Source organism: Balaenoptera acutorostrata, chromosome 3 (genome assembly GCF_949987535.1).
Source record: "Balaenoptera acutorostrata chromosome 3, mBalAcu1.1, whole genome shotgun sequence".
Classification (NCBI taxonomy): domain Eukaryota; kingdom Metazoa; phylum Chordata; class Mammalia; order Artiodactyla; family Balaenopteridae; genus Balaenoptera; species Balaenoptera acutorostrata.
The window spans coordinates 143,691,049-143,702,543 of NC_080066.1; the positions used below are offsets into that span (position 1 = coordinate 143,691,049).

The 11,495-nt window shown below is 41.5% G+C and overlaps 1 protein-coding gene across 2 annotated transcripts in view; it reads right to left on the minus strand.

Moving 5' to 3' along the window:
* The window catches only part of ESR2 (estrogen receptor 2), a 63,607-nt gene extending 55,008 nt beyond the window's left edge, over positions 1-8,599 (minus strand). For both annotated transcript variants that reach the window (XM_028169235.2, XM_007192983.3), the window contains exon 1: positions 8,469-8,599. The gene's annotated coding sequence lies outside the window, so the exon portion shown is untranslated. The remainder of the gene's footprint in view (positions 1-8,468) is intronic.
* Between the last annotated feature and the right edge of the window lie 2,896 nt (positions 8,600-11,495).

Genomic DNA, 11,495 nt, shown 5'->3' on the forward strand with positions numbered 1-11,495 from the left:
TATAGTGACTCCCTTCTAATGAATAAATTATGGCAGAGGGATGGCATGTACTTCCATGACTAGGTTATAAAAGGCATTGCAGCCTCTTCCTGGCTTGCTCTCTTGGATCACTCACTCTGGGGAAAGCCAGCTGCCATATTGTGAGGACACTCAAGCAGCCCTACGGTGGCCTCCTGCCAGCAGCCAGCAAGGAACTACAGCGAAAGAGAGATTTTGGAAGCAGATCCTCCAGCCCCAGTCGAGTTTTCAGAGGACTGTAGCCCTGGCCAACATCTAAGCTAAGCTGCTTCTGGATTCCTCTCAGAAACTGTGTGAGATTATGTTTGTTGTTTTAAGCTGCTAAATTCTATGACAATTTGTTACAGAGCACTAGATAATTAATATAATATCCAAGGCAAATTTCATCATTTTCCTCCCCCAAACCACTCATTTCCTATTTGTGTTAATGACGAAGCCTATCACAGTTACCTCTGACTTCTCCCCTTCATCCAGCTACCTTTCATCACCAAGGCACATTGGGTTTTTCTCTCCATGGTGTCTTTCCCCATGGTTATGTCTTTCACCAACCTTGGAGCAAGCTCTTGTTACTTCTTATCTGTTCACCTTAAATAGTCTCCTTACTGCTCCTTGCCTCCAGTTAGCTCTTTCTCCAGGGCCACAGAGCAGCCAGATTAACATTCTTAAAAACCCAGCTCTGAGCAGCCCACTGCTTCCCACCAGCCTCTTAATAAGTCATGCTCTTTTAACATTTAAGACGTTCTACTATGTTGTCCCAACTCATCATTCCACTCTAATCTCCTGATATTTTCTTACAGAGAACCTGCCATGTTCATAAGAAATATGCAAAGTGCATTGTGAAGCAGTTGGCATTTTATGCCTTATCACTTTTTTCACTCTAGCACCGCTATAGTTACTTACATAGAAATTTAACCCTCCTTATTAGAAGAGAACTACACCAAATCCGTTTTGGAAATGGTAAAGGTGGGGTGGGAGAGTAAGAAGTAAGTACAATTAGATTTTAAGCTCCTGAAGGCACACACTGTATTTTATTCACCTTCCACTACAACGCAATAAATATTTGTTGTAAGAAAAGAATATGAAGAAATGTGTTGAAAATATATGATTTCATCCAGTATAGAGTATGAATCAAAGATGGAGCACTTGCAGTAGCCATGGTACTGAGCTGAGACAGGGGATCTAAAGGAGTTTCAAGACATGCACTCTGCCTTCAGGGAGCCACTGTGCCCAGTAACTGAGGCAGGCGGACCAGGTAAAATAACAAGGAATGAATACAAAGGTGCTACCACTTCCAATCAACATTGGTTGACCACAAGGGACAGGAGAGAGAATGGTAGCTGGAGACAAATATAAGATCAAGGAAGTTTCCAAAAAAATATGCATTTATTAATCATGAGGACAGGATTCCATATTTCAACTGCTTAGATTCCCAATCAATATATACAATCCCTGGGGCTTCCCTGATGGCGCAGTAGTTGGGAATCTGCCTGCCAATGCAGGGGACACGGGTTCGAGCCCTGGTCTGGGAAGATCCCACATGCCGCGGAGCAACTAGGCCCGTGAGCCACAATTGCTGAGCCTGCGCGTCTGGAGCCTGTGCTCCGCAACAAGAGAGGCCACGATGGTGAGAGGCCCGCGCACCGCGATGAAGAGTGGCCCCCACTTGCTGCAACTAGAGAAAGCCCTCGCACAGAAACGAAGACCCAACACAGCCATAAAATAAAAATAAATAAATAAATAAAGTAATATTTAAAAAAAAATATATATATATATACAATCCCTGATTCCTAACAGAAAATATGCAGGATAAAGCATATAATGCTAACTAGCAATTTCCAAACTTTTTTTAAAAGTTGTAGTAAAATACACATAATAAAGTTTACCATATTAACCATGTACAGTTCAGTAGTGTTAAGTACATTTTCACTGTTGTGCAACCAATCTCCAGAGCTCTTTTCATCTTGCAAAACTAAGATTCTATACCTGTTAAAAACAGCTCCCCCATTCCTCCCTCCCCCAGCTCCTGACAACCACCATTCTACTTCTGTCTCTACAGACTTGACTATTGAGTACCTCATATAAGTAGAATCATACAGTGTTTGTTCTTTTGTGACTGGCATATTTCATCTAGCATAATGTCCTCAAGGCTTACCCATGTTGTCGCATGTATTGGAATTTCTTTCCTTTTTAAGGCTAAATAGTATTCCATTGTATGTATACACCACATTTTGTCTATCAAGGAAGGGTTTTAAATACAGATGCTTGAAAACATTTACAGAACCATGGAAATGATCGAAGTTACAGCAAGTGGTTGAATACAGGAGTTGGTAATTAGGTCATCAGTGACCTTTAGATGTCAGCTCCAGAACTGACAGAATTATTAGGAGGCTTTTATCCCTCAATCTGTCCTGAAAACACCTCTCCTATTTCAATCCACCTACACATACACCTGTTCACTGTGTTTATGTTTTCAATATTGTACCTTGGTGATTGGATTTTAGTGCATTATTTTTGCTAAATGATCTGAGCATATCTTACGTAGCCAAATATTTAATCAAAAGACATTTAAAGTACTTTAACAGCACAACTTAAACAGTATGTAACAATTGAGAACAAAATACTTAAGGTAACATGCATAACAAATTGTATTTATGCATAATGTACACTGGAGGTAATAAATTTTATATTTCTTTTTTTAATTGAAGTATAGTTGATTCACAGTATTAAATTTTATATTTCTTGAACTTAAAAAAAAGAAAACAAGATGGCTTACCCAATTTAATAAATAAAAAGCATATCCAAATGTTAGTATAATCACCATGGTGAGTATCCCAACATTCTTATACAAAGCACTGCTCAAGGTAAACTTACATAAGGATAAACTCTATGCTCTCAATTGAATTGTTTAAACAAAAAATCATTCTCTGAACATTTTGACCAATCAAGATTTTACTGAATTTCATGTTGTCTCTACTTTACATTGCCCAAAAGAAATGTATCTGGCGTTTCGGCTTAAGTATCAGTAGAAAAGCCAACACACCAAACTATCAGAAAACCACCACTATCTTTTCCTTTCATTAGGCCTCTTAAAAACGTAAAGCTTCTACGGACACAAAGTAATGAATAGTAGCATGGAAATTCATGAACTTGAAATAACACTCTCCATTATCCAGCTGGAAAGGGAAAACACCATTTAAAATGAAGATCATCTCTCTCTCAGGAGCAGAGAATCAATCCTATCACTCATTTTCACCTACAACTGAAATGTTCATTCTCGGCCCAGAAATGCTGAAATGACCTGTCAGACATATACCGCCAAATGGCAAATGCCAGGATTCATCCAGGCAATAAATCAGGTACCACAGTGACTTTGCTTAGAAAATATGCATTTCACACATATATACCAACTTCTCTAGAATTTCTACACATCCCCAGTACCACGATAATTAATGTGAGAGAACTGGTTGCTGGACAATGATTAAGAGGATATACTGTTTTTTGGTTGGGTATCTTTTAAATTATCCAGATTCACATGACAACTATTTGTCAGTGGAGTCTTGGGTAACTAATAACTTGGTAGCCAATGCAATGGGTTTTTCCTTCTTAAGCAAAGACACAACAAGGAGTAATGAACTTAAATCACTGCAGTAGACCTGGGAGACAAGAGAATACGTAGCAAAAGGAAAGTCTTCTCCACTGGAGGTCTAGAAAAGTGAATAAACAACCTGTGGTCATTTAAGTAGTTCTGCTCTAAAACAGTGATATAAACTGATCGAAGGAAAGAATTCCAAGAAGAGTATATTTCTCCAGCACTGTACTACAGATTTTCCCACACATTCGTTTGAACACCCAAGCATTGCCTCTATAACCACAATCTCTGGTATCACAGGGAAAAAGAATCTCTAAACAATTTAATTGTTGGGTCTGGAAGGCATGGAATTTCACCTGGCCAACAAAAGAACATGTACCCGGACATCCTGATTCTAAGAATTAATCATTTCTTTGCATGCCAATTTTCTTTAATTACTCATCATAGCCTAAAATAGTTGGCCTGTATACTTCATGATGAACCGCCCTTGTCTTCTGCCCAAAGATGTCTCTCTCACACTCCCCCAGTACACACACCTGTGTGGAGCCCTCCTGGGTCACATCTGTGTCCAGTGGGAAAGCTTTTTGTACACATGGGATTATATGTAGTGTTCTAATGTACTGGCTGGGAAATACATTACAGCTCTTAAACTAAAAAAAAAAAAAAAAAAAGTTTTTAAAATTCCAAATATTGACAGTGATTCCTTGAAGAAGAAAAAGGCATGCCCTAGAAATGGCAGAAAGACATTCTAGAAAGAGTAGACTGATTTTATCAAAGTGCCTATCAAATCTAGTTTAAAAAAATCAGAAGGCAGTCACCACCAGGCCTGTTTTTATGTATATTCTTGCCCAGTGGACAGAGCAGGGCACCAGGTCCCAGGCCCAGCTCTGCCTGAAGGCCAGGTGATCTTAGACAAATCAGGTAAACTCCCTGAGTTCCTACATCTCCTTCAGGAGAAACGGGGACCTAATACGGGTTCCCCTTTCTCACAGTGTTTAAGGATGAAGTGAAATGATGTACACGAAAGCATTCTGCAAGGTATCATTACATATGCAAGAGGATGAAGTCAGTCTATCGGCATGCCACTGAATATGCTTAGAGTGTTAGGCAGGATTTCCAGACAATTTAGGTTAAGACACCTTTATGGCCACCCTGAAGATTTCTGCCTCCTAATTTTACTCTCTTAACTTCTTCTTGACAATCCATCACCACTGTCCAAAAAGCTGAGCTGCTAGTAGCCTGTGTGGAACACAAAATGCCACATTCTCCTATGCTGTATTCTTAAGCCCGCCCATCACACTTCCCCAAGCATTCAGTTGGAACACCTCACATCTGTGTGCCCCTCAGAAGTCATAAATTCACATTCACAAAGCAGACAATAGAAGGAATTTCACGGAAAAGATAAAAAATATGTCTTAGGTGTCAAGCGTCCTTGATGTGTATAAGTGGCTATTTGTCAATCATTAGCCTTAAATATTAAGAAAAATATTAAGAGTCTCAATCAGTTTAATATTAATTAGAAATAAAGAAAAAACACTCCAAAATCATCATGGAACTGATCGTTAATAATTGACTCACATACAACTCTTAAGAACATGTACATGTATTTTCCAAAATGAGAAAACTAACTCCCCTAATAGCCTACTGAGCTGGTTAGGAAATAGAATTTTGAGGGCTTGAATATGGGAAGAGGATAAAGCCTCAGCCCCAGGGTTATCACACTCTAAGGCAGCAGTGTGGAGGGAAAGCCCATCAATCTTCTCTTTCATCAGCAAATCTCTGCTCCTTCCCAATACCAAGTCAGTGACAATGCTCCACTTTTAGGAAACAGAACCATATTCAAATATTCATTTGGGGCAGGGTGAGGGACAGTTGCGGGTGAAGAGATTCAAAAGGACATGACCAATGTAGAAGTTAAACGGAATACATTCAACTTGCCTGCCAGTCTGGGGTTTGACAGTGAACACAAAACATTCACTAACAAAACTGCAGTCCTGCTTTGAGGAAATATATATGAGTCCAGTAGTTTGTCTTTCCAGGTGACCCTCATTCTTCTGTCCTCTCTCAAGTACACCTGCACAAAGATTCCCTTCGTAAAGCCCTTAATTATTATCAAGAGCTGTAACCGTTCCAGTTGGAAATGCCAACTATCCAGTTTGCTGGTGCCTCATAAACTTGCCACTCTGCATATCCTAGTTACTGCCACTGCAGTTCTCTGAAAGGTACGTTGTGTATGTATTTAAAAGACAGGCTCTTGTTTTTCATAGCACAAAGGAAAAAGGCAAACGACATCAATCTGACATATCTTCATTAGGAGTGCCTAGCAATAACAGGCTCCTAAGTGTTTACTGAATTGAATAATGTATTAAACAGTAGAAAAATATTGGTTTATAAAAGATTTTACATCTATGTCCTACAGGAAAATCTAGATTTCAAAACATGGGCACAGGAATGAAAAAACTGACATCTACAACTAAATTGGGCACAGACTTTAGCTCCTATTAAAGAGAGTATTTTAACTTAAGTAGCCACAATCACTCTATATTGCATTTTAAATGTCTACAAATTGTCATTTTCAATCGTTCTTAGGCTTCTCACTATTTGATAATATGTAATTTCAGGTGGCTTTCTTAATCTCAAATATAATAAAAGTATCTCTTAAATGCCAAGATTATAAAGGAACCACATAGTCTATTAATATTACATAAATAACAAATATTTTTTCAAATGCCCTTGTATTTCAGTTTGGGATAACTAATGATGCACACCGTAACCAAAGGCTTATACCACAATGGGACCCAAATTTGCTAAAAATTAAATCTATTAGCCCAATATGAATCTAACACGTATTCCAAGCCTCTGGTTTCCCATATGCAAAACAGTTTTGTCTTTTCTTCAATTTATCCCAAAGTGTATAGGATTAAAACAAAAACACCAGAACCTGGCTCATCCCAAAAAAGAAAGGGAACTGAGGTTTTCTTTTGAGAAAAGGGAAGGAAGACAATTATTTCTAAGTAAGAATATACTGAAGAGCAAAACTATATAATCAGCAGACAGACAGTGATTTCCAGGGGTTGGGGTTGAGTGCAGAGGGCTGACTACAAAGGGGACTTCTGGGGGTGATGGAACTGTTCCATGTCTTGATCATGGAGGTGACTGAGTATACCGCTGTGTGCAACTGTCAGAATTCACAGAGCGATACACCTAAAGAGGCTAGATTTTACTCTATGTAAATTATACTGCAATAAGCTTGACTTTTCAAAAATGTTATGTCTAAAACAGTGTGCTAGGCACTGAATGATGAAGCCTAAATTCAAGTATACATTTCTCAAGGGCTCTAGACATAATTACCAAAAAACTTACCAGTAAATGGTTCAAGTTCAGCCTTCAGCATTCTATATAATTATTTTAGTATTTATAGATATTATAAAATGATTCAAAACATGAATTAACATTACTACAAGATGTATTTTGAATCATTACCTGTTGGATACACATATAGAAACCTACATGTAATATTCTTAAAATGGACATATCAATATCTATTAAATGCTAATTATATTTTTAAGGGTTGAATTTACCACTAAATCTTACCTATTCCATATTATAAATAAACTGAGAAATGTAAATGGTGATTAGATTCATTCACATCCCTCAGAACCACTATGAAAGATGTCCTAAATGTGTTTTTAATTGGCTTCAGAGACTTACAGGACTTAAATGTTACAGGAGACTGGTGACTTCTGAAATAAGAATGTTTCAGTAATTCAACTGAAAAAAAAATGCTTGAACATAAAATGGAATCCTAAGGTTTATGCTTTAACACCTGTTGATAAACAGATCCTAACATTTCCCCCTCTTCTAGAATGTATGCAAAAACATAGATTTTCTGCAGGAAAAAAAAAGAGCCAAAGAATAAGTGTGTAATGTTCTTTTCATAGTCACAGTACATTTACTTTTTACAATACTCACAGCACAAATCTTTCTTTCCACATGTTCACTTTATAAATAACAAACATCCTTCTCCACACACAAAAACAGCCACTGTGAGTTTAGAAACTTAGAACAAAAATTAAAATTCCTAATAGAATGACCATGTAAATACTAGAAATCTAACAAAACAAAATCTTTCCTCAAGAGTTGTGTACCACACCAAAGCACAAAGTTGCTTTTTAAAAAGCTAGTAAAAGTGAGTCAATCTTATTTTCCTAAATAGAAATTCACCAGAATCCAAAGTTTTGCTTTTCACACACACACACAATATATATATATACAGAGTCCCTTGACTTAATTTTATATCCAGTATTAATTAGGCAGGAACGGGAAAACAACGGGTTAAGAGAACAGCGGCCGGGGTTCCTCTTCAGCAAATAAACAGCCCAGATGATCTCAATCTTACTCAATCCGCCCAAGAAAGAAGTAACTCTGCTTTCTGATATGATTAAGGTTTGCCAGTTCATACATTTAAAAATACTAGTCACCTGCCTGATACATGTACATCTTCCCAGGCCCACAAAACTCAAGCATGAAGTGCCCTGGTCAACTTTCCTACTGTCACCGTTTCATCCACTGTCGGGAAATCCGTAGAAAATACAGAGGAGTTTTGCCTTTTAAAAAACATGTATATTAGCACAATCAACCGGGAGCTTACAGGCACAAACTAATTAGTTAACTTGCCAGCGTCTTGAGTGAAAATATTTAGTCAAAACATGGACTTTCTGTTTCCAGTAGTTTTCCAGACTGGTGGATTTGGCGGGGGGTTGAGGGGTGTCTTTTATTGTTCTCAGTATTACTGTTTTCCCATCGCTGGATTTCAAACAGAAAATCAGACAAATCGCACCTTGACCGAAGGGGCACTTACCCTACTCGTACACGCCCGCCTAGCAAGCACTGAAACGCGGCACGTGCTTTTCCCGGACTAGTTCTGTTCCCCGCACCCGGCTGCGGCACCAGCTGCGGAGCGTGAGCGCACCTCGCGCAGCCCAGATCCCAAACGCAGCACTGGATGCCAGTCGCAGCCCTGGACGGTCCCGCTCTGGTCCGGCTCCCGCCGCCTCTTCTCTGCCCTGCAAGTTTCCAGAGGCGTCTGTCGCAGCGTCCGCTCTCCAGGCGGCCTAGCAGCAGGGGCGAGGGAGTGGGTGTCAGAAGGTGCAGTAGCCGGAGACACTGCAAAGATCACAAACGACTTAACGAGGAGCCTCTCCTTCCTTTTAAAGACGCGAGGGGCGGGAGGGGGAGGCGGGGGAAGAAGCCCAGAGCCCACGTGACCACCTAGCCAGAGGCCGGGAGATCTCCGGAGGACCCGGACTACCCGCCTCGCGATCCATACTCACCTGAGCGACGTAGGAAGCCCCAGGGTAGGGGCTGTCACCGTCGAGCGCCTCACAGTCACCCGCAGGAGCAGCAAAGCACACACGGCGCCCCTCCCCCGGTCTTGGATTTGGGAGGTCTGGGGCGGGGCCTGAGAATGTGCATTCCTAACCAGGTCCGGGGTGATGCTGAAACTGATGCTGCCGGGCTGGGGGCCACGCTTTGAGGGTCGGCTCCCCAGACCCTGAGCCACGTGAGTCTGAGAGGAGCTGGATGCTTTGGCGTCATTAAATACAGAAGTCTGACTAAGCATCTAGAGGTGAAACTATTTGCCCAATCCCCAGCGGCAAGCGCAGCCTCGAGCCCCGGGAGAGGCAAAGCCGCGCGGCATGGTCGGGAGGTGGAGGGTGTGGGTTCTCATCTTTCAGGGGCTGGCGGGGAAGGCCTTTCGCTCTAGAGCAAAGATCCCAGGAACCTTCTCAAACTCACCTACTGCAAGGAAGCGCGGGGGTGAAGGGCGAGGGAGGAGAGGTGGGTCTGTGCTTCTCTGCGGAGGCGCCCCTCTTCCCTGGCTCCGCCTCCGTCAGACTCTCTCCGCAGGCGAGCGCCCCCTGGTGGCAGCTCCTGTTTCCCCAGGTCTGCACGGTCCCTAAGCTCTCCTCACCCACCCCACCCGGCAGTGGCGCCCAGAGTGAGGACTAGTAAGACTATTTGATAGTCACTAAGAAGCAACTGGCATCTCGATGGCAAAAATCGAAAAGAACGTAGCAGATGTCCCACAGGGCATTGTGAGACCCTAGTGCCACATTTGTGCCTAATTAATCATCAAACTACGGTTCTTGATGCGGTTGTGACTCCAGATCTCTGATGCAGGAAGACCAAAGGGGCATATGGAGGGAAACTTTTACAGCGTTAAGTGTTGGGGTTTAAGCAAAATAGCCTAGAGGTATGCTAGTGTGCTCTGGGTTTGTAAGAGTGAAGTCCACAGGTAGCGGAGACATTCTCCAAATGTGGAGAGCCACCTACCTTATAAACAACGGTTATCAAAAATTTGTACCCTCCCCACCTCCAAGGTTCAGTAAAGCTTGGACTCCTGGATTCTTACAAGTTGTGGGGCAGAGTTTCCTGATCCTTCAGGCTGAGAAGTTTGGACAGGAGGGTGTAGAGCTGACAAGATCCACCCTGTGGAGGATGGTAGAACACAAAATGCTTATCTTAGCCAATCTCTGCTCCCCTGTTCCCTTTCCTGGGTTTTTCTCCAGGTGCCCAATACCCGTATTCTTTTTCCTTCTTTCCACCTTAAGGAGAAAATTTTAAAGGATGGTTTTTAAAAATCAGTTCCATTTGGTAGTACTTGTCAACAAGATACCTCTGCAATGGAAATTATTATGAAGGAATTTCAGTCATGAGCCAACAAGCAGACAAAGATGATGTGAGGGTTAAGAAAACTGACATCTATTAAGTAACTGCATCATGCCAGAGAGTGTGCTAAGTGCTTGCACAGCATCTCATTTAATCCTCATTGACCCCACTTCTCAGATGAGGAAACTGAGGCTCACAGAGCTTCTAACAGCTACCTGAAGCCATGCATAGTGAGGAAAGAACCCAGTAGCAACAATGCTTTCATAAACAGCTACCACTTACTGGGCATTTAGCCATGCTCCACTTTCTACATATTATCTCATTTTATACACAACAAGCCTCTGAGTCAATTCTGCTATTGATTAACCCCATTTTATGATTGAGAAAATTGCCAGTCAGTGACTGAGAAGAACTTGAACCTAGGCCAGAGCCTAAGACTCTGTTTTCTTCCATAACGCAGCTGCAATAAATTGGAAATGAAGATGGCTTGAATGTCAGGACATTATATCTCCTGCAGACAAGCCCCACCTTAAAGCCTCCTGCCACCTGTGAGAAAAGCTTCTGCTCAACCCTGGAACTAGAGCTCCCTGTTTGCTGTAGTGCTTCCTTCAGAAATCATTCCACTCACAGGAACAGCATGTTCTCTTTTTAAAGACCCTCAAACACCCACAGAAGCTGTTTGTTACACAAGGAAACCTCATTGAGGGAAATGTTAAGCAAAGAGAATGAATGGGAGTGAGTACATTTCCTTCTGACTCACCCTGTGGATCGAGAAAGATAATGGTACCTTAGGGATGGAACCTTTGCCAGGTTGAACGCAGAGAGTGGGGAGGGTGACTGTTCCAACTCCCCCAAACCAAGACGAAAACTAAGAAGGGATTCCTGAAACAGTTAAGTACCATTAGCTAGGCTAAAAAGCACCTGAAATCTAGTGTTGAGGACGTGCCTCTGTTCAGCTGGGTCCCAGCCTCATTTCCACCTCACTCATGACCTGCCTAAGGAAGCACCCACATGGTATGACGTTGAAAGGCTTTCCTCTCCCCCAAATATTCTACAACAAGGACTGAAGTCCTCACCATTCAGCCATCCTTTGGGGTTAAAGCATTGGATTGTTAAAATTCAGTTATGTTATATATGATGGGTAATATTAATTCACTAGAATTTATAATTAAACTCATGAGATGAGCTTGCAAGATGAGCTAAATGTCACCTGGGA